Raw genomic sequence first — 24,662 nt, forward strand, 5'->3', positions numbered from 1 at the left:
GGGGTTCTTGAATGTTCAGCGTGGATGTTTTTGTAGGGTTTTCTGCTAACCGCATAGTCCACTATCTATTTTCTGCTATTTAGACTATTGGGCCTCACTTTGCTGAATCTAGTTCATCTCTACGTTTGTGCTTTCCTCTTGCCTCACCGTTATTATTTGTTGGGGGCTTTCTATATCTTTGGGGTTCAATTTCTCTAGAGGCAAGTGAGGTCTTATTTTTCCTCTCTAGGGGTAGTCAGTTCTCCGGCTGGCTCGAGACGTCTAGAACCAACGTAGGCACGTTCACCGGCTACTTTTAGTTGTTTGTGTCAGGATCAGGTATGCGGTTAGCCCAGTTTCCACCTCCCTAGAGCAGTATTTATATTTTTGCTATCTTGCCGGAATATCAGAGATCCTCTGCCATTGGGATCATAACAGACCTCAGACCGTTACTTGACTACACTTTTGTCTTTTCCCTCAGTTTATGACGTACTCTCCTGGCTATTGACCTCGGACTTCTGACTATCCTGACTCACAGCTTTTCCGTGAGAAATGATTCAACATCACAGAAACGTTATTTAATCTATCATTTGATGATCATATAAGAGCACGCAACAGTTTCTTGCCCTCTGTCAACAAACAATGAAATTTCCAATTGAAAGACAACAGGCCAGGGTCTGGAAAAATGTAAATAAATAAAATTGATACAGAAATGATATTACTATTAGTATTACTTATACAACTATGTTTTCTATCTCATTTGAGAGAGAAGAACAACATACCCTACTAATCTTTATATCTAACTAAAAAAATATGGAATTATCATCTATTAAACAGAGTTAAGGCTGCTCTCTTAAAGGTTATTCTCCAAAAAACAAGTTATTTCCTTCCCATAAGAAAGGAGCTACATTACTGATTGCCAGAAATCCAGCTTCTAGGACCTCCTGGAATTTGAGATTGAGGCTTTGCAGCTCCATCCTGAATGGAGCAGAGGTGCGGTACGCCTGCTCAATCTCCACTCCAATTCACTGTCTATGCAACTATCAGAGAAAGCTGAGCATTCTACTTGGTTTTCTCCAGAGGTCCCAATAACAATGAATGGAGTGAAAGATGAGCATGTGAACCTTCTCTCCATTCAAGACAGGGCAGCAGAGCCCCGCTAACCAGGTTCCAGAACCCCAATCGTTATATCCGTGGCAGTTTGCACAAAAGATGCTATGTTCCTGAAACAACTCCTTTAAAATCTACTATATAATTGTCTAAGGGTCACTTCCGTCTTTCTGTCTGTCCTTCTGTCTGTCTGTCTGTCACGGTTATTCGTTCGCTGATTGGTCTCGGCAGCTGCCTGTCATGGCTGCCGTGACCAATCAGCACTCATTGCCCGGTGCCCGCATACACAGGGTTAATGCCGGCGGTAACGGACCGCGTTATGCCGCGGGTAACGCACTCCGTTACCGTTGCTATTAACCCTGTGTGACCAAGTTTTTTACTATTGACGCAGCCTATGCAGCACCAATAGTAAAAACATCTAATGTTAAAAAAAAAATAAAAAATAAAAAATGATTATATACTCACCTACGCCGCCTTTCCCGCTCCTCGCGATGCAACCGGCACGTTCCGGTACCACGGATGGTCTGACAGAAGGACCTGCCATGACGTCACGGTCATGTGACCGCGACGTCATCACAAGTCCCGCGCGCCTGCGCGGAAAGGACCTGCCGTGACGTCACGGTCATGTGACCACGACGTCATGACAGGTCCTGCATGACAAGGACCTGCCGTGACGTCACGGTCATGTGACCGCGACACGGTCACGTGACCACGACGTCATCACACCCTGGGACCGGAAGCTGCCGCCTGCACCCCACACAGGCGACAGTGCTACAACGTGCCTGCGGAAGGTGAGTATATGTTTATTTTTTATTTTTTTAAACTGTGTCATACGTGGCTGGGCAATATACTACATAGCTGGGCAATATACTACATGGGCTGTGCAATATACTACGTGGCTCTGTGCTGTATACTACGTCACTGGGCAATATTTTACGTCACTTGGCAATATACTACGTAACTGGGCAATATACTATGTAACTGGGCAATATACAATGTAACTGGGCAATCTACTACGTGGCTGGGCAATCTACTACGTGGCTGGGCAATCTACTACGTGGCTGGGCAATCTACTACGTGGCTGGGCATTATACTACGTGGACATGCATATTCTAGAATACCCGATGCGTTAGAATCGGGCCACCATCTAGTATATAATAATGGACACTCAACATACTGTGCAATAATATTAATGACATCAAATGTACAAAGGGAGAAATCATCACTTTTCATTGGTTGTTTTGAAATAAATTATTTCCTTTTAAATTGGCACTACAGACGTTTCTACCAGCGATGAATATTTAGCTAATAGACAGATCTAAAATTAAAACAGGAACAAGCACAAACTACGGATGTAAAAAAAATAATAAATCAGTGAAAAGGCAGCATCAAGCGGGAAGCTTCTTGTTATACTTCCTTTCTGCACTAATTTGAAAGCCAAACAAAAACTACAACAGAAATTCATGTCAAAAACATGCATCACCAGGGGAAATACAGTATATTTAACTGGGCAATGTATACCACTTATTCTTTTAGTTGCTGTGCCTTTTACACAGATAAAAAATAGGTATCCTATTAAAGGATTATTCTCCAGTTGTCTTTTGAGCAGCACACAGTTTTCCAGTCTCTTTCACTTCCTGGTTTTTGGCAGAGTGGGCACTCCTCTTTGAGTGACAGTTCTGGTGAGTAGAACTATCAGTGGTTTGTTCTTGGAGTCTACACTGTATTTACATATAAAGATTACAGGGAATTTTAACAACAGCATGGATCAGGAAAGTGAGAACCTTGATTATGATAAATGTTCTGGGAGAGGCACAAGCAGCAGGCTTGTGATTTTACAAGATTGATAACAGAAGCTTGTCAGGAGCTTAGAGGTAGGGGATGGGAGATGAGCTGCTACCTGCTGTATAGAAATCAACAGGATGGAGACAAGTGACTGGGGTATTATTAGTTAATACCTAACTTGGAATGTAACTACTGTGCATTCTGGGCCAGGCTCTGGTGGCTGAGCACCATGGAAACCAGCTGTACACTATGTAAGATAAAAGAACTCATTGCAAGAGAATGACAGCGGACAGAAAAAGCAAGTATATTACAAACATGCTTATTTTAGTGCTGTCTTATGATCTTATGATTACAAAGATCCATGTTATTTAAAAGAAGACATCTAAAATGAGTAAATATGCGTATTAAAATGTCATTATTACAATTGTTTTTCAATATTTTTAGTAAAAACTCAGACTTTATCGCTCCAATAATATTTAGGTATTTAGAAATATACTGCTATAAAGAGAAAAAAAATGCAGCATGCACTAGTCTGATTCGGTTTTGGATCACATTTGTCCAGTAACTTAAATGGTTGCTTTAAAAAAAGTATGCCATAAGGACACAATTTGTATGGTATCCATTTTTTTCATTTCAGTTGTAATCATGAACTAACAAAACTGTATTTGAATTATTATTATTATATTGGCGATCGGCAATAGCTGCTACTACACAGGCGGTGCCATCTTGGAGGGTGCCAGCTTTTTATTTTTAATTTACTTATATCATCAAATAAAATAATAAAATACACATTACGCATGCGATCATGCTGCCTGCTGCAGGTAATTATTTTTTTACAATGTGTGAATAATCATTACGTATAACAGGGGGTAGGTGGCTAAGGGATCAGTGCCCTGTCAGAAGCCATACAGATGAATATGTAATCAGAGCACCACATGAAGACCCCACCACAGGCCGCCCCGGAGCACGGGCATATCATTAACTCAAAACTGAAAATAAAGATTAAACAACAACCACAAGACGGTTTTCATCAACCTAGGTATCATTTTAAGGGCGGCATCACACTTAACGTATGAAAAATCGGTCCGATTCTCTCGGCCGAGAGTCACAGAAATGTTCTACATAAGGTGATCAGTATGTAATCCGTTTGCAATGCGATGATGCGATTTCCACCATCTATGTATCCGTATGACATCCACATGACATGTGTATGGCTTTACATTTCTCACTGCTTTTCCCCAATGAATTTAATGACTCAATGGGTTGAAATGAGAAAAATGTGTGCGTATTTCTCACAAGTCAGACTGATGGTCCGTGAGGAGTCCGATTTTTTTCTCACACCCATAGACTTGCATTGGCGAGACTCGACCAATATACGCGTACAATCACAGCATGACGCGATTGATTTCACTCACACGCTGAATACGCCCGAGAAAAAAAACGGTGATAGGAGCTGCCCCATAGATTATCACTGGTCCGAGTGCTATGCAATGTTTTCTCGCATAGCACTCGGACCTGTGCTAGTGTGACTCCGGCCTAATCAGTGTAATGGCGCCGACCTGACACTATAGGTCACTGTGCACAATCCTGCTGACTGATTCCATTTAAGGTGGAGTTAATTCACTTGTACTGAGCGATGTTGCTCACGTCTAGCTGAATTGTCGCCGAATTATGCAAATCATATACCTGCGGTCAAATGACCATTCCATCTCACCGCCAGCATCGGAGAATCCTTACAGAGTATATTGCGCTGGTTGTGAGGATACACAAGTCAACAGTCACACAGAATGACTGCAGACTTTCGAGATAAATCTGGACAACCCCCTGAAGTGAAAAAAAGGCCTAAAAACCCCAGAGATGAACAGCAAAGAATATTAAAGAGGACCTAGTTAAAGGGTTATGCCTATCTTCATAAATGGGTATTGTCACATAATGCTTGTAAATACAAGATATTTTGCAATTTACTGCTTATTAAAATGTCTAGCCTTTCTTCCAATATTAACATTTTTCTCTCTTTCTTTCATTTTCTTTACAGCTCGTTGGCTCGGAGACCGACCACCACTGCTAGACAGCAGAAAATGCGCATTGACTTAAGAGCTCTTTTCTATTGAGCTTGAAGATAGTTTTGTAGCCACCAGAATTGTTGGAGTGCGCTATTATCTCCTATTCCCAATCAGCTTCAGCGCAGTGTTTATATGATAGTTAGCAGTGGTGGTCGGTCTCCTAGGCAATGAGCTGTAAAATAAAAAAAGATTATCTCAAGAACAGCTTCAAATTTTAATAAGCAGTAGATTGCAAAAGTGCTTGAGGTTTTTTTCTGACAATATTTATCTATAAAAATTGGAACAACCCTTTAAATCGAATCTGTCATCTGTTATGGCAGATATAAGATGTGGCCACTGCCTTTCAGGGCTTATCTACACCGTGTTCCAAATTATTATGCAAATTACATTTTTCTCAGATTTTCCTAAATGGTCAGTGCAAATGACAGTCAGTCTAATCAGTAAAAGTCATCACCCGCTAGAGTATACATCGAATTTTATTGAAGAAACCTCCCAATGATAACAGTATAATCTCCAAAATGAATAAAAACTCAAAATGCACTGTTCCAAATTATTAGGCACAGCAGAATTTCTAAACATTTGATATGTTTTAAAGAACTGAAAATGCTCATTTGTGGAATTTGCAGCATTAGGAGGTCACATTCACTGAACAAAAAAGCAATTTAACTCCAAAACATCCTAACAGACCAAGTTACATGTAAACATAGGAACCTTTCTTTGATGTCACCTTCACAATTCTTGCATCCATTGAACTTGTGAGTTTATGGAGAGTTTCTGCTTGTATTTCTTTGCATGAAGTCAGAATAGCCTCCCAGAGCTGCTGTTTGGATGTGAACTGCCTCCCACCCTCATAGATCTTTTGCTTGATGATACTCCAAAGGTTCTCCACAGGGTTGAGATCAGGGGGAAGATGGTGGCCACACCATGAGCTTATCTCCTTTTATGCCCATAGCAGCCAATTACTCAGAGGTATTCTTTGCAGCATGAGATGGTGCACTGTCATGCATGAAGATGATTTTGGTCCTGAAGGCATGTTTCTGCTTTTTATACCATGGAAGAAAGTTGTCAGTCAGAAACTCTATATACTTTGCATAGGTCATTTTCACACCTTCAGGAACCTTAAAGGGCCCTACCAGCTGTTTCGCCATGATTCCGGCCCAAAACATGACCTCTCCGCCTCCTTGCTGATGTCGCAGCCTTGTTGGGACATGGTGACCATCGACCAACCATCCACTACTCCATCCATCTGCACCATCCAGGGTTGCTCGACACTCATCAGTAAACAAGACTGTTTGAAATTTAGTCTTCATGTACGTCTGGGCGCCCACCGCAACTGTTTCTGCTTGTGAACACTGTTTAGGGGTGGCCGAATAGTAGGTTTGTGCACCACAGCAAGCCTTTGAAGGATCCTACACCTTGAGGTTGGAGGTACTTCAGAGGCATCAGCAGCTTCAAAGAACTGCATACAATTTTTTTCTCACTAGGCTGTTTAGCGATCGGGTTAATCCTTTTTTTTTAATGGATAGATAGGGTGTTTTTGAACTCTGGGATACCAAATATGAGTAGGTTTGATTTTTTTTTATTGTTTTATTTTGAATGGGGCGAAAGGGGGGTGATTTAAACTTTTATATTTTTTTATTTTTTCATATTTTTTAAACTTTTTTTTTTTACTTTTGCCATGCTTCAATAGCCTCCATGGGAGGCTAGAAGCTGGCATAGCCTGATCGGCTCTGCTACATAGCAGCGATCATCAGATCGCTCCTAAGTAGCTGAATTGCAGGCTTGCTATGAGCGCCGACCACAGGGTGGCACTGACAGCAATCCGGCATCAGCAACCATAGAGGTCTCAAAGAGACCTCTGGTTGTTATGCCGACGCATCGCTGACCCCCGATCATGTGACGGGGGTCAGCGATGCACTCATTTGTGGCTGCACGGCCGGAAGCGCAGGTTAACTGCCGCTAGCGCCGGTTAACTGCCGCTGTCAGCATTTGACAGTGGCATTTAACTAGTTAATAGCGGCGGGCGACTCGCGATTTCACCCACTGCTATTGCGGGCACATGTCAGCTGTTCACAACAGCTGACATGTCCCGTCTTTGAAGTGGTCTCAGCGCCGAAGCCGACATCAAAGCAGGGGATCCAACCTCCGCTGTAATAGTGTGGCGGAGGTCGGTAAGGGCCGGTTAAGATTGATTTCAGTGATCCATTGAGCCCTGAGACACAATATTATCCACATGTTTATTTGTAAAACAAAACAATTAAATCTATATGACACTTAAATCCAATTTGTATAATAATTTCGAACACAGTGTACAGCATTCTATAATGCTGTAGATAAGGTGTTAGAATAGAACGTGAAAGGAGGAATATAATGACTCATATTTACTGGTTTTATTTCGAAAGGGAACATCACCGATTTAGTTAGTTCCTGTGTCACAGTTACAGCATAAGTGCAGTGTGAACATCGAAAAACAGTAAAACTGTAACTTCTGTGTATGAAAGTCATCTGAATGAATTCTTGGCAATAGTGTACAACATCTCACAGCGAGAATAATAGGGAGACTTCACAAAACAGTAATTACTGTGCTCCAACACTGCACTTACCATTCTGTAATGTCGCTTAGTTGGTGTAATCTTTTGGGAAAACGAAGCAGAAATACTAAATTTGAAACGTGGGAGGTTGATAACAGGGGTATTCACATCTCAAGCATATATGGCATATTCACACAATATTGCATAAGTGCTTGATTAGCAGGTGACCCTTACCTATACAGAGGTCCTTCAACCCCCATTTATCTATGTCAACCTGTTACATCAGTTTGCACTGAGAGCTGACATGCACTCCTTATTCGCCTTTTTCTGTAACTCCAAAAGACTATATTGGTGATATGCACAATCATGCTTACCGCTCCATTGATCTTAAAAAAGCTGATTGATATGCCATTAATGAATGAGATAGGAATATCCTCATTAGGCTACGTTCACATTTGCGGTCAGCGCCGCAGCGTCGGGCGCTGCAGCGGCGCCGCATGCGTCATGCGCCCCTATATTTAACATGGGGGCGCATGGACATGCGGTGCACTTGCGTTTTGCGCCGCATGCGTCACTGCGGCGCCCGCGTCCGGGCGCAGAGGACGCAGCAAGTTGCATTTTTGCTGCGTCCAAAATCAATGAAAAAAAGGACGCATGCGGCGCAAAACGCAGCGTTGTGCATGCGTTTTGCTGCGTTTTTGTTTGCGTTGTGCGTTGCGGCACCGACGCTGCGGCGCACAACGCAAATGTGAACGTAGCCTTAAGTAGATCAGCTACTTTGTTAGAACAATGAATTAAAGATTTTTCCACAACGGAACCCCTGGAAGATAGCATGAGATGGAAATTCCAGACATCAGGTATCTGTCACTACTATCGCACCGAACAAACAACACACAACAATCTAACTACACAACTTCCTATGGTCATCTCTATACTGCTAAATTACAACAATTATATTGTGCTGCTACATTTACCACAATGCACTAGATCACAACCCCATAAATAGAATCCCTGCGTCATGCCCCAACCACCCAGGCCTTGCGCTGGGCCTAACACAATGTATCAGCATCGTCTACTTCAAATATCTCCAGCTTTGTGAAATATTTACTCACTAGATGGAGGCCTGATGCTATCGCGTCGGGAGGGCGGTAATGTCACGATGGGGGCAGTGGTAAATTGAAATCATCAAAAGATGTGGATTGGATTCACGCAGGCGCAGTAAATCAGACCGCCGCTATCTTTGTGCAGACAGATAGCGGTGGTCACATAAAAACTGAGCATGCGCTCATCCTGTACAATGATGGCGGCGGTCAGTGAATCATTCGGCTGATCCCGGTGGTGGAGTGTTCACAACGGTGTTCCACTGGTGGTACCGCGCAAGAGGCTGTGTACAGTGTATACAGTGTGCGTGTGGTGCATATGGCATATACAGAGTGTGCGTGTGTGTGGTGCGTACGGAGTATACAGTGTGTGTGTGTGTGTGTGTGTGTGTGTGTGGTGCAACGGTGTTCCGCTGGTGGTATCACGCAAGAGGCTGTGTACAGTGTATACAGTGTGTGTGGTGCGTATGGCATATACAGAGTGTGTGTGTGTGTGTGTGGTGCGTACAGAGTATACAGTGTGTGTGTGTGTGTGGTGCAACGGTGTTCCGCTGGTGGTATCGCGCAAGAGGTACCAGCAGTTTCCATATTGAGACACCCATCACTTGGGTGTCCCAATATGGCGGTTGGTGAACTTCCGCCGCTTGGAATTCTGGGATCTGGACACATCTGGATGGAACAGGATGTGAAGACATTACAAGGTAAATATATATTATATACAGAATGCTGTAGATAAGCCCCTGATGCCGGTGGGCTTAGCTCATCTTCCATTTTGGGGGTAACAGGTTCCCTTTAAATTATTTTTTTTAGTATTAAACAGAACAAAAAAATTGTAATAAGAAATACATTTGTATGGTGTCAAATAGCATTGCCATTGGCTGCACTGCACTGGAGAAAATGGAACCGAATGACGTTTTAACTGAGTGGCATAAACAATAGTAATCACACAGAATGAATGCGCTGTTTGCTTTGTTTGCCAGAATCACATTAATGTTCATTTTAATAATGAAAATGATAATCCTTCAGATCCTTGAAAAGATCAATCATGCAGAGAACAAAGTGCAGAACATGTTTTTAGGGCACCTTATTGTGTATCTCCCAATACGGGCTGCTGAAGTTTATAAGTCACGTCATCTCATAAAAATATAATGTTGGAGTTATAATAGAAATTAGAAAAAGGAGAACCGATGGACTTCTTCCCTCATACCTTTATTTCCTGTGACAATAGGAAGACTGAAGAGTTTCATAAGTACTCTGACCATTTAAGGAACTATCGCAAGAGATGCAAAATCCAGCCCTTTCTTATTGATTGTGGTGTGCAGAAGCCGCTGAGATGCCTGGGACTTGTGGTTCTGTGTTACTATGTGATCATTTTTACACGTACAAAGTCACAGCATCCATCAGTTTGCACTAATGGCATTTCTGGCATGTTCTAGTGACACGCTGTAGATATTTACACTAGGGAAAACTCCTTTCATATCTACTGCTGCCCTGGGAGCTTACATCAATCTGTCATAACATTACTACCTGCATACTTATACTGCCCTGATCATGAATGCATGGTCTTCGCAAAATCTTAAATGAGTCTCATCGGATAACGCTATAACCTGCAGATATAGGGTCAATCTGCAGTTTAATAAGATTAGGCAGGTGCCCGGCCGCCATACTGAAAATACAGCACCCAGCAGAAACTTATATCTCCTTGAAGCCCCCCCCCTGCTTTCAGTCATACAGGCATGACGGAGCGGCTACAGATACTGTTAGAACGTCCTGGCACTTTGACTGACAGCCAGTTCAGCAGTGCATCAGTGCGGAGCCGGCTGTCAGTCATGGCACCAGGGCATGCTTACATTGCCACAAATTTTCTTTAGTATTTCGGCACCTACACGATCAATTAGATTCCGTTTGTTTTGTTCTTTTCATTGGGATTTTGAATGCATTTTTTACATGCATTTTTATTTTGTTTTTGACGCTGCAATTTTCGCTTTTTTGGAATGTCATTCTATAAATAAAGCTGCTTTGCCATTGATACTTCCTGCACATAAATAAATATTCATATCTACACACAAAACTCAGAGCACTTTAAAGAGAAATTAACATGTTACAGACTTTAAACACGCACCGCACATCAGTTTACGCTGTGTAAAAAACGCACAAAGGGCAAAAGATCTCCATAAATCCTATCCACTTTGCTGGAACTGTGAGACGATGCATTTTTTATGCAAAAATACATTTGCATAAACAACAGCCTTAGGCCTCATTCACACATCCGTGTTTAAACAAGTACGGGAAAAATAGGATTTTAGTGTTATCAGTGTTTTGGATCCCTGTGTCATCAGTGCATGATTTGTTTGTACGGTTTCACTGTTTCATTAGTCTTTATCACGGATGAATAAATTACAAAGCTTCTCCTATTCTTTGCAATGTTAAATATGGACAGCACGTGGATAGTATACGGACATGTCTCTACGAGTTTTACATGGACGCACGGTCATAGGAAAAGACCCATAGACTATGATGAGTACATGTTGTATCTGTGAAAAACACGGATAGAACACGTACATGCAACACGGAAGTGTAATTGGGGCATCAGGGTGCTGATTGGTGCAAGCAAGATTCCAGAAAAGTAGAATTTGTGCCTACCTATCTGACATTCATGAGATGCATACCTTCAATATGGCATCAATGTCACAGACGGTTATACTCTTTTCATTTTTAGTGCTGACCTTAGATTGGTTTGTTGGGACAATGTGGAACTTGGACCAAAAAAGGTTGTGCACATCTGCATTACACAATTGATTGGGTCCAGCCTTTATCAGTCTAATGTGTGCAGGGGCCTTTAGGCTATGTTCACACTTTGCGGCGTCCCTCTGCGGGTTCTCCCGCAGCGGATTTGATAAATCTGCAGGGCAAAACCGCTGCGGTTATCCCTGCAGATTTATCGCGGTTTGTTCCGCGGTTTCCGCTGCGGGTTTCCGCTGCGGGTTTCCGCCTATACTATTGATGCTGCATATGCAGCAATATGCAGCATCAATAGTAATGTTAAAAATAATAAAAATTGGTTATACTCACCCTCTGACGTCCGGATCTCCTCGGCGCTGCACCCGGCGGTCCGGTTCCAAAGATGATGTGCGAGAAGGACCCTTCGTGACGTCACGGTCATGTGACCGCGGCGTCATCACGGTCATGTGACCGCGACGTCACCGCAGGTCCTGTTCGCACAGCAACTCTGACCGGCCGGCCATGTGCAGCGCTGAGAGGTGAGTATAACATGATTTTTTATTTTTATTCTTTTTTTTTACCCCAAATATGGTTCCCAGGGCCTGGAGGAGAGTCTCCTCTCCTCCACCCCGGGTACCACCCGCACATTAGCCGCTTACTTCCCGCAACGTGGGCACAGCCCCATGCGGGAAGTAAGCGGTTCAATGCATTCCTATGGGTGCAGAATCGCAGCGATTCTGCACAAAGAAGTGACATGCTGCGGGTTTTAAACCGCTGCGTTTCTGCGCGGTTTTTCCCGCAGCATGTGCACAGCGGTTTGCGGTTTCCATAGGGTTTACATGTAAATGGAAACGCTATGGAAACTGCTGCGGACCCGCAGCATCAAAATCGCGGCGGTTCCGCGGTAAAAACCACAAAGTGTGAACATGGCCTTAGAGTCTTGTGGTGTCTTGCTCCAAGATCTTAAAAGCAAATTACTAGATCCCTATGAGAAGGACGTATGTAGATAAATCTTGTTATTCCAGCATATCTTACGGATTGGGATCTCAAAGATTTGTTGGCCAAGTCAAGTCAAGGAACAACCTTTTTATCATGTTCCTCAAACTAATCTTGAACAATTTCTACACTTCATCACTTTAATGTCTATATATGTAATTGCGAGTCTCCTTGAGCAGCGCATCAAGTGACACACGATACCCGGATTCACCTTTTTCTTGGTCCTTGGACTTGTGTCCTGCAGCAGCCGATCTATGCGTCTTACACGTTACTTAGTTGCAACTGTACCAGGTGAGCATATTCACTTCCTTTATCAGTTAGGACCATATTTGCGCTTGTTTCCCAGATTTTCTACCTCAATTTCTGCAGTGCAAAATAGTGCATTACCCTACTGAAAGAGGCCATTGCCATGAGGGATACATTGCTGCCATGAAGGGGTTTACTAGGTTACCTTATCAAGGTAACAAAAACATGAAAGCCAGGACCAAGGATTTTCCAAGAGAACATTGTCCAGACCATCACTCTGCCTCTACCGGTCTGTCATCTTCTCCTAGTGGATCCTGGTGACATCTCTTTAATGGCACACACAATCAAACATCCACATGATATAAAAGAAAACGTGATTCATCAGATCATCATGGAGATATAATATGTGGAGAGCACTGTGGGGGTATTATACTGTGTTGGGGGTCACTGTGGTGACATCATAATCTGATGGCAGCACCGTGGAGTCATAATACTGTTTGTGGAGGGTAATGTGGGGGTAAAATGTGAGGGGGATTTCACTGTGAAGTATCACACTCTATGTGAGGGGGGAATTCTCGGGGGCATCATACCCTTAAGGAGATATAAAAAGGGTATTCTAGTAGGTAAGAACACTAATGGGCTTCAGGAAGGGCATTTTTTCTCTTTTATGGCAGCAATATATGTCCCTCTCCCTGTGTTCAAAAGTTGGAAGGTATGCCCTGTGAGTACACATATGAGCAGCCACCAATCTTATTCCACCAAATATTTAATATATTTTGTGTGGGGGAAAAGGATGAACCAATTAGGACTTATTATGGGATCCCACGATTTCTATTCCCACCCTTGCTGACACTAGTTTTAGCAACTTCAGCTTCGGGCAATCCCCTTCGTTTTCCATGCCAATTAATGAGATTTGGTCACCCATAACTTCTTTTTTAGATTAGTTTCGGTAGGCACTAACAACTAAGTAAGAAGGACACTCCACAGACATGCCGTTTTGAAGATGCTCTGACCTAGTTGTCTAGCATCATAAAGTAGTCCTTGTCAAAGTCACTCGGTTTATTATCCATGTCTGTTTTTCTACATCAAATTTCAAGACTTGCTTTTCTTGCTACACTTGCTATATACCATCCCTCGACAGTAATTGAGAAGAAAATCTACGGAAAAAAAAAATCTTTGTCCTTCTTAATAAAAAGGATCTGTCACCACTCCTAATATTTCTGGTTTAGTAAATTTGTGCATTGACCATAAATTAGTAAGTGAGGAGTACATTTTCTTTTACTTCTAAGTTGTTCTTTGCTTTTCCTCCTAATCATGTATTATTATTCTTAATGAGGCAGAACAAACTTTTTATACATGGAATTCTAGCCCACTGAGGTCATAAAAAATATGATTGGAATCAATTGTCCCAATTTACATTTGTTAGGTTGAACAAAATATTATTTTATTAAAGTAATATATCTAATGAAAATACAAATAATGTAATTTGATGCCTTAATAACGCAACTGCAGTACTGTGCTGAAAATAAGGATGAATAATATAATACAACCTTTGAAAGATGGACCCTGAGATAGTACTTATTAATGTCAATCACATTAAATCAAAGGTTTTTTTGCATGATGTAAAAGCAGTGACTGCTAAGCTATCACATCTCACAATTGTAGCTGTGTAAAGTATAACAAGCAGATATAATGTAACTCTTTCATCTGATCCAGCTCAATAGCTTGAGAAATGCTCAGCCACTGGTCCAGCCGTATAATACAGCGTATTTGCACGTGCACTGGGCTCGGGCTTATCTACACTATATATCATGCTAAGTAATACACCATAGGACTAATTAACAAGTCAGATGTCAATTGCACTTAGACATGTAAACTAGTTCAGCATATAGTAGAGTGGAGCAAAAAAATTACAGGACCCTGGTCAGCTGCCACTTGTCCTACAGGGAAAAAGTGAAAGGAAAAGTGTTGGAGGCAAATTGACAGCTGCCAGATGTGAACAAGGGGGACTTAAAGAATGAGAGCGATGGCGCCAAAGAATATAAACCATACAGTTGCTAAGGTGGGGCCCCAACATGAGATACTCACCACACACGGGGATATGAACACACACACAAAATGCGCCACACACTACCACGTGCTTGAACACATATATCACCCTCAGCACACATTTCACCACACATATACCAACTTCGCCACATAAAAGTCGAAACACAAAAGTCACCGCTCAAAACTCGCCACGCGCAAAACTCGCCACATGCAAAACTAGGCTCTTGCAAAATTCGCCACACGTGCAAAACTCACCTCATGGAAAACTCGCCACACGCAAACTTGCACACGCGGAAAAATTGCCACATGCACAAAAGTTGCAACACATGCTAAAGTTGCCTCACACAAAACTTGCACATACTCAAAACGCACCACACATAAAACTCGCCACGCGCAAAACTTGCTGCACACAACTTGCTACACTAACCTGTCACATGCAACTCGACACACAAAAACTTGCTACATGCATGTCGCCACACAAAACTCATCTCACAAAAGTCGCTACATGCATGTCGCCACACGCAACTCAACACACACAACTTGACACATGAAACTCGCCCTAAAACACACAGAAGTCTGGTATTATCCTTCAAAAATAAAAATCTGATTATTAAGCAGACAAACTACAAGAGCAACAACTGTACCATATAGGAAATACGGCAGCTGTCAGTCACATGACCTGTCTATTATGTGTATGTGTGAGCTAATATATACTGCCAGGGGGGAGGGCTTCCTGTTGGCTGGGGATTTATCAGGCTGCCAATTTAGCTTACAAATACTGAGGTAAAAATACTGAGCAAATAACGTGTGAACGCAGTCTAATACAGGAGGAGATGACATACAGATATATACTATATACAGGAGGAGATGACACCCAGGTATATACTATATACAGCAGAGATGACACACAGGTATATACTATATACAGGAGATGACATACAGGTATATACTATATACAGGAGGAGATGACACACACATATATACTATATACAGGGGAGATGACACACAGGTATATACTATATACAGGAGGAGATGACATACAGGTATATACTATATACAGGAGGAGATGACACACAGGTATATACTATATACAGGAGATGACACACACATATATACTATATACAGGGGAGATGACATACAGGTACATACTATATACAGTGGAGATGACACACAGGTATATACTATATACAGGGGAGATGACACACAGGTATATACTATATACAGGGAAGATGACACACAGGAATATACTATATACAGGAGGAGATGACACACAGGTATATACTATATACAGGAGGAGATGACACACAGGTATATACTATATACAGGGGAGATGACACACATATATACTATATACAGGGGAGATGACACACAGGTATATCCTATATACAGGGGAGATGACACACAGGTATATCCTATATACAGGGGAGATGACACACAGGTATATACTATATACAGGGCAGATGACCCACAGGTATATACTATATACAGAGGAGATGACACACAGGTATATACTATATACAGGAGGAGATGACATACAGGTACATACTATATACAGGAGAAGATGACATACAGGTACATACTATATACAGGGGAGATGACATACAGGTATATACTATATACAGGAGATGACATACAGGTATATACTATATATAGGAAAAGATGACATACAGGTATATAGTATATACAGAAGAGATGACATACAGGTATTTACTATATACAGGAGGAGATGACACATAGGTATATACAATATACAGGAGGAGATGACATACAGCAGGTATATACTATTTACAGGGGAGATGACATACAGGTATATACTATATACAGGAGATGACATACAGGTGTATACTATATATAAGGGAGATGACAAATATGTATATACTGAGGGGAAAATGAGAGGTGTGAGGTGAAAATGAGGGGTGTGAGGTGAAAATGAAAAGGTGTGAGTGCAAATTGAGAGGAGTGAGGGAAAATAGTGGGGTGATGGGAAAATGACAGATGTCAGGTCAAAATGACAAGAGTTAGGGGGGAATGAGAGGAGTGAGGGGGGAAAATAAGAGGAGTGAGGGGGAAAATGAGAGGTGTAAGGGAGAAAATGAGAGATGTGAGCGGGAAAATGAGAGGCGTGATGGGAAAATAAGAGAAGTGAGGTGCTATAACTAACCACAGATATTTACTATGCCCCAGGCAATGCCGGGCTCTTCAGCTAGTATATATATATATGTTTTTCACCATTGTAGAACAATTTTATTTTTCCTTCCAGTTATTCAGTACATGATACTGTAAAAATGGCGTTTTTCAAAACTGCAACTCGTCACACAAAAAACAAGTCCTCATACAGCTAAGGCGACAGAAAAATCAAAAAAAGTTTTGGTTTTTGAAAGAATAGGAGATTAAAAAAACAGCAAAAAAAATTGCCTGGTCCAGAAGGGGTTAAGTACTGAGAGATATGTTAACTGTCACTTGTCTATTTGTGAAGCTATTTTGAGGGAGTTGTCAAATTTTGCAGTTTATAGTCGATGAGGAGTCTATTGTACAGGAGGAGTTGAGTAATATTCACGACAAGCGCATTCCTCTTTCCTCCAGCCCCTGATTGACAGTTTTCTCCCTATAAGGCGTTTGCACACTTTGAGTAAAATTTCTGCTCCATTTCTGCATTTCTTGGCAGGAGAAGCCCAGCTGCAAAAACGTTACAGCATAGTGGATGGGATTGCAAGAAATCCCATGCCCACAATGCCACAGACGCCCGCGACAAACCCGTGGAGACGGACATGCGGTGCGTCTCTTCAGAGCACAGCATGTAAATTTCTCTTGCGAAGACAAGCAACTAACTAGTCACATAGGAACTAGTCACAGCTAATATTTTTTTATTGATACATTGGAAAAACCATAATAAACCACTGAGATAATAAGCAATATATGTCAAGATTCCAAGTATCGGTGTGTCTGGAAGCAGTGGGTGACAGTACAGCTATCCAATCTGGGACAGAGAGACAGAGTTGAGCTGTCAGTATGGTGGTGGACAGCTCAGCTGTTCAATCAGAGGCTGGGGCGTGCTGAGCTGTCAGGGTGTTGCGCTTACTCTGTTCTCTGTCTTCCTATATTTGACCTTGGTTGCAGTTGCTCAACCTTGGACCTTGCCTGTGACCATCCGTTTACCTTGCCCTTTTGTCTTGATCCGCTTCCCGGAACTCAGACCTTAGACTGAGATCTGACTACACCTTTGGCTTAACCCTTCTGTTTAGTATTAGGCCTTTTGGTAGCTTACTCTGGACCTTTTAACTACCCTGCCTCACGGCTTTTCTGTCAGTTTTGACTAGCATCACAATATACAGTCGGTATGGAAAGTATTCAGACCCCTTTAAATTTTTCAATCTTTGTTTCATTGCAGCCATTTGGTAAATTTAAAAAAGTTTTTTTTTTTCACATTAATGTACACTCTGCACCCCATCTTGACTTAAAAAACCCCAGAAATGTAGACATTTTTTCAAATTTCTTAAAAAAGAAAAAACGGAAATATCACATGGTCATAAGTATTCAATCTCTTTGCTCAGACACTCATATTTAAGTCACATGCTGTCCATTTCCTTGTGATCCTCCTTGAGATGGTTCTACTCCTTCATTGGAGTCCACCTGTGTTTAATTAAACTGATAGGACTTCATTTGGAAAGGCACACATCTGTCTATATAAGACCTCACAGCTCACAGTGCATGTCAGACCAAATGAGAATCATGAGGTCAAAGGAACTGGCCCAGGAGCTAAGAGACAGAATTGTGGCAAGGCACAGATCTGGCCAAGGTTACAAAAGAATTTCTGCAGTACTCAAAGTTCCTAAGAGCACAGTGGCCTCCATAATCCTTACATGGAAGAAGTTTGGGACCATCAGAAGTCTTCCTAGACCTGGCCGTCCAGCCAAACTGAGCAATCGTGGGAGAAGAGCCTTGGTGAGAGAGGTAAAGAAGAACCCCAAGATCATTGTGGCTGAGCTCCAGAGATGCAGTAGGGAGATGGGAGAAAGTTCCACAAAGTCAACTATCACTGCAGCCATCCACAAGTCGGGCCTTTATAGCAGAATGGCCCGATGGAAACCTCTCCTCAGAGCAAGACATATGAAAGCCCGCATGAAGTTTGCCAAAAAACACATGAAGGACTCCCAGACTATGAGCAATAAAATTCTCTGGTTTGATGAGACGAATATAGACCTTTTTGGCAGTAATTCTAAGCGGTATGTGTGGAGAAAACCAGGCACTGCTCATCACCTGCACAATATAATCCCAACAGTGAAACATGGTGGTGGCAGCATCATTCTATGGGGGTGTTTTTCAGCTGCAGGGACAGGATGATTGGTTGTCATTGAAGGAAACATCAAGTACAGAGATATCCTGGATGAAAACCTCTTCCAGAGTGCTCTGGACCTCAGACTTGGCCGAAGGTTCACCTTCCATCAAGACAATGACCCTTAGCACACAGCTAAAATAGCAAGGGAGTGGCTCTAGAACAATTCTGTGACCATTCTTGACTGGCGCAGCCAAAGTCCTGACTAAACCCAATTGAGCATCTCTGGAGAGACCTGAAAATGGCTGTCCACCATCCAACCTGACGGAACTGGAGAGTATCTGCAAGGAAGAATGGCAGAGGATCCCCAAATCCAGGTGCGAAAAACTTGTTGCATCATTCCCATGTAGACTCATGGCTGTACTACCCCAAAAGGGTGCTTCTACTCAATACTGAGCAAATGGTCTGAATACTTATGACCATAGGATATTTCAGTTTTTCTTTTTTAATAAATTTGCAAAAATTACTACGTTTCTGGGGTTTTTTCAGTCAAGATGGGGTGCAGAGTGTACATTAATGAGAAAAAATTAAAAAATGAACTTTTTTGAATTTACCAAATGGCTGCAATGAAACAAAGAGCGAAAAATGTAAAAGGATCTGAATACTTTCCATACCCACTATCTATCTACAGTTCAGAAATCTAAATAAAGTTAATTTACAAACAGAATGATTAATACAAGCTCCTCAAGCTCCTCCAACCTTTTTCACAGACACTGGAAAAAGGACCCCATCCTGTCCAGAGAGACTGATATATTACAATGACTGCATAACCATTGATTGACATTGTACTAACAGGCAAACATATTGATGTGAGATTTACATACAGATTTTATGATAATTCAGTTGTAAGGGTATGTTTCCACGTACCGGATTACATTCATATTAGCTGCGGATTGAATGCTGCGTACAGCCGCAGCGTTCAACCCGCAGCGTCCAGATGTTACAACATAATGGAGGGGATATTATGAAATCCCATCTCCACTATGCGTGCGAACACGCATCCGGCGGCCCTGCGTTTCCGGACATGCGGAGAGTCTTTTTAGAACGCAGCATGTCTGTTTACCTTGCGGCGACGCAAGTCCCCTAATATGCCAAAGAGGAGGCACTGTAGCCCTGAGAGTTCTTGGCCTCACCAGGGGTGCACTGTAGCACATCGTAGCCTCACAAAGTTATTCCTTCAGGTACTCTACCAGTAACAGGTACAGTGCTAGTATTATTATTATTATTTATTGTTATAGCGCCATTTATTCCATGGCGCTTTACATGTAAGGAGGGGTATACATAATAAAAACAAGTACAATAATCTTGAACAATACAAGTCATAACTGGTTCAGGAGGAGAGAGGACCCTGCCCGCGAAGGCTCACAATCTACAAGGGATGGGTGAGAATACAGTAGGCGAGGGTAGAGTTGGTCATGCAGCGGTTTGGTCGATCGGTGGTTACTGCAGGTTATAGGCTTGTCGGAAGAGGTGGGTCTTCAGGCTCTTTTTGAAGGTTTCGATGGTAGGCGAGAGTCTGATGTGTTGTGGTAGAGGGTTCCAGAGTAGGGGTGATACGCGAGAGAAATCTTGTATACGATTGTGGGAAGAGGAGATAAGAGGGGAGTAGAGAAGGAGGTCTTGTGAGGATCGGAGGTTGCGTGTAGGTAAGTACCGGGAGACGAGGTATGTATGGAGGAGACAGGTTGTGGATGACTTTGTACGTCATGGTTAGGGTTTTGTACTGGAGTCTCTGGGCAATGGGGAGCCAGTGAAGGGATTGACAGAGGGGAGGAGCCGGGGAATAGCGGGGGGACAGATGGATTAGTCGGGCAGCAGAGTTTAGAATAGATTGGAGGGGTGCGAGCGTGTTAGAGGGGAGGCCACAGAGCAGGAGGTTACAGTAGTCGAGGCGGGAGATGATGAGGGCATGGACTAGGGTTTTTGCAGATTCTTGGTTGAGGAATGAACGGATTCGTGAAATATGTTTGAGTTGAAGTCAGCAGGAAGTGGAAACGGCATGGATATGTGGTTTGAAGGAGAGATCAGCGTCAAGGATTACCCCGAGGCAGCGAGCTTGTGGGACTGAGGAGAGTGGGCAGCCATTTACTGTAATGGATAGGTTTGTTGGGGGGGTCACGTGAGATGGGGGAAAGATGATGAATTCTGTTTTGTCCATGTTAAGTTTCAGAAATCTAGCGGAGAAGAAGGATGAAATAGTGGACAGACATTAAGGGATTCTGGTTAGTAGGGAGGTGATATCTGGTCCAGAGATGTAGATCTGTGTGTCATCAGCATAGAGATGATTGTTACGGGAGTACTGGGTAGACTAAGGCTGGATACCCGGTCCCCCGGCGATTTCCCTTAGGCTAGGGAAACCCTGTCTGTCCCTTTCCCAGAAGTTACACTAAAGGTGTGCATGTCTGGGCCGCCAGGCCTGACCCTGTCTCCTGTTTCAGCCCTAAGCTAAAATCACCACCCGCCACCCAGTGATGAGACCACACACCAATCCCCACAGAAAGCACAGACAGGGAAAACTGAAAAACGCACCATGCCGCAGACACACAGGAATACACTATAATGTGCACAGGGCAAAACAAATACAAATATAGGAAGGAGGAATATGACAAAGGATAATACACCACCAGATATGATATTCCTACAACAAGACCACCACTCCAGACTGGAATCACTAGGCATAAAGCACAAGCTATAATCGGCGACACCCAAAGTCCAGGGCGACTATTTAAAGGCTGTGGGCGTGACCCAGCCTCCAACCTGATTACCAGCTAGATTAACCCCGAGCAAGCTGGATAAAATCTAGCCGACGCCACTGAGCGTGTAGTGGACGAAAGTGGAATTACTGCTGTCTGTCGGATGCCCTAGTGTGAACAGTGTCCGACATGACAATGATACTGAAAGCCATGAGGTTCTATGAGCTGTCCCAGGCCAAAGGTGTAAATGGAGAAGAGCAGGGGCCCTAGGACTGAACCCTGTGGGACACCGACAGATAGGGGGCGAGGTGAGGAGGTGGTTTGTGAGTGGGAGACGCTGAATGTCCGGTCTGTTAGGTATGATGAGATCCAGGATAGGGCCAAGTCTGTGATGCCAAGGGATGAGAGGGTCTGTAATAATAGGGAATTTATTAATATGGTATTTATAGGCACTAAGTCCCCTACAACACTGTATAAGCCCATTTAAAATGCATTTTGGGAGTGACAAACTCCTTTTAAATGTTTGGCTATGCCAAGGGGACACTGAGGACCTGTAATGGGTTTGAACACTCATTCAGACTTCCTTTAGTGACACTCCTCTTCCTCCATAGTTCTTGTAACTGTACAATTCTAATGCACAGCCATTACAATTAACATGGAGGGAGCGTAGGTCGCTTTGACATTTTTAGGCATGGATGACTAGAAGAGCACATTGGATTCTTCTTGGATGACATCTTCCTCTAGTCACCTGGCTGTGGCAGCCAATCACAGGCTTCAGTTGTCCTGTTAATATCTGGATGATGCCAATATCTGCAAGGAGTTTGTATGTTCTCCCCGAGTTTGCGTGGGTTTCCTCTGGATTCTCCGGTTTCCTCCCACATTCCAAAGACATACTGATAGGGAATGTAGATTGCGAGCCCCATCGGGGACAGCGATGATGATGTGTGCAAACTGTAAAGCGCTGCGGAATATGTTGGCACTATATAAAGATTATTATTAGTATCACTTCTGAAACTGGCGCAGACCTCCAGAGCAGCCTGCAAACTATCCACTGGGCGACTGAAGGAGAATTTATTTCTTTATTTGTTTAATGTTTTGTTATTTCTGCTTGTTATTTTGAAAACATCCATGCTGAAACAAATGCTCTCAGCACTGGACAACCATTAGGTCCAATGGGCATTTTATGGCTTCTGATCATGAATCTGAGCAGGGTGAATGGCGGTTATTGCAGCAGGTCGGAAGCTTCGTCAGCCTGGGGAAATCTCAGTATATGAAAGTTTCCCATATTTATTGTGAAGATAACGCACAAATTGTAACAACCTGTAAAGATACTACATGTCGGGTAATCACAGGATGAACTAATGACTGCTGCTATAGTCGCCCATATGGAGCGATGCCACCTCAGAAATCACCGGAGATTGCCTACAAACAAGGCAGAATTAGGAAGGACATCTATATACACAGGCTGACAGCAATGGCAGCAGATTTGGGTCACCCCACAGCACAATACAGCTTTCTATAGGAGGAATGCACTGGCAGCCATATCCCCTCACCCAGCAGCCTGGGCAGCCCAGTGACTGGCAAATCCCAGGGATTCCTTCACCCCCTGCGGCTTCTCTCCTCCTCCTCCATTGTATTTCTTCATCGCCTCGGTGTTGTGCTTGTCAGGGAGCCCTGCTCCTTAGTAACCAAGTACAACAACTGTCTGCTAGTCCGGGGCAGCGACTGCCCATGTAATGCCACACATGCTGACCCTGTGCCATGCACCTGGATACATGCAGGGCTCTTGGCCTAGATGTATTGGGGCTACTTTCTTCATCCATACATCATGCTTTGTATACATAGAATCTGTGCCATCCTACCTGAGCAGCCACACTGTCCTGCTCTACAGACATGGATGCCGGGCACAGCATCACACACTGGCACAATTCCCCCTCCTGCCCATGTCTGCCCGCACTCACCGCAGCCAGCAGCGAGCAGAGCATCCTTCTGTCAGCTCCTCGGCGTCTCCTGCAGCAGTAACTCTGTAGTAATGTGTCCTCCAGTGTAGACCGAGGCGGGAGTGAGGAGGCAGAGGCTGAGGAGGAGGCAGAGGCTGAGGAGGAGGCAGAGGCTGAGGAGGAGGAGGGTCTGTGCTGCCCTCACATTCACCAGCTTCCACTATGACTCTGCACGAACCTGTTAGCCACTCTATAGTGTTACATAACTGAGGACACTGGACCCGACCGTGCACTATACTGTGCGGGCTATAGAGGGTTAATACGTACACTGACTGTGACACACACCATACAAACACCACATGCACCATACACGCATCATGCATACACATGCACGTCATATACACACCATACAAACCTCATACCATACACCGTACACACACCACATACACCGTACACACACCACATATGCCGTACACACACCACATACACACACCGTACACACACACCGTACACACACCACATACACGCATCATGCATACACATGCACATCATATACACACCATACACACACCTCATACATACACCATACACACCTCATACACACCACATACACCATACACACACCACATACACCGTACACACACTACATACATCGTACACACACCACATACACTATACTCACACATCATGCATACACTTGCATATCATACACCATGTACACCATACGCACACCACATACACCGTACACAGACTTCATACACCGTACACACCACATACACCGTACACACACCACATACACCGTACATACACTACATACACCGTACACACACCACATACACATCATGCATACACATGCATATAATACACCACGCACACCACATACACCGTACACACTACATACGCCGTACACACACCACATACACTATACACACACATCATGCATACACATGCATATCATATATGCACACCAAATACACCGTTCACACACCATAACACTCCACATACAAACACCACACTGACTGTGACACACACCACATTGACACACCATACAAACACCACATGCGCCATACATGCATCATGCATACTCATGCACATCATATACACACCTCATACACA

At 43.2% G+C, this 24,662-nt stretch overlaps 1 protein-coding gene across 3 annotated transcripts in view; it reads right to left on the minus strand.

The window, feature by feature from the left end:
* The window catches only part of SYNE1 (spectrin repeat containing nuclear envelope protein 1), a 667,130-nt gene extending 643,452 nt beyond the window's left edge, over positions 1-23,678 (minus strand). For all 3 annotated transcript variants that reach the window (XM_077283091.1, XM_077283090.1, XM_077283089.1), the window contains exon 1: positions 23,568-23,678. The gene's annotated coding sequence lies outside the window, so the exon portion shown is untranslated. The remainder of the gene's footprint in view (positions 1-23,567) is intronic.
* Between the last annotated feature and the right edge of the window lie 984 nt (positions 23,679-24,662).

The sequence above is a fragment of the Ranitomeya variabilis genome, chromosome 2 (assembly GCF_051348905.1).
Source record: "Ranitomeya variabilis isolate aRanVar5 chromosome 2, aRanVar5.hap1, whole genome shotgun sequence".
NCBI classification, from domain to species: Eukaryota; Metazoa; Chordata; class Amphibia; order Anura; family Dendrobatidae; genus Ranitomeya; species Ranitomeya variabilis.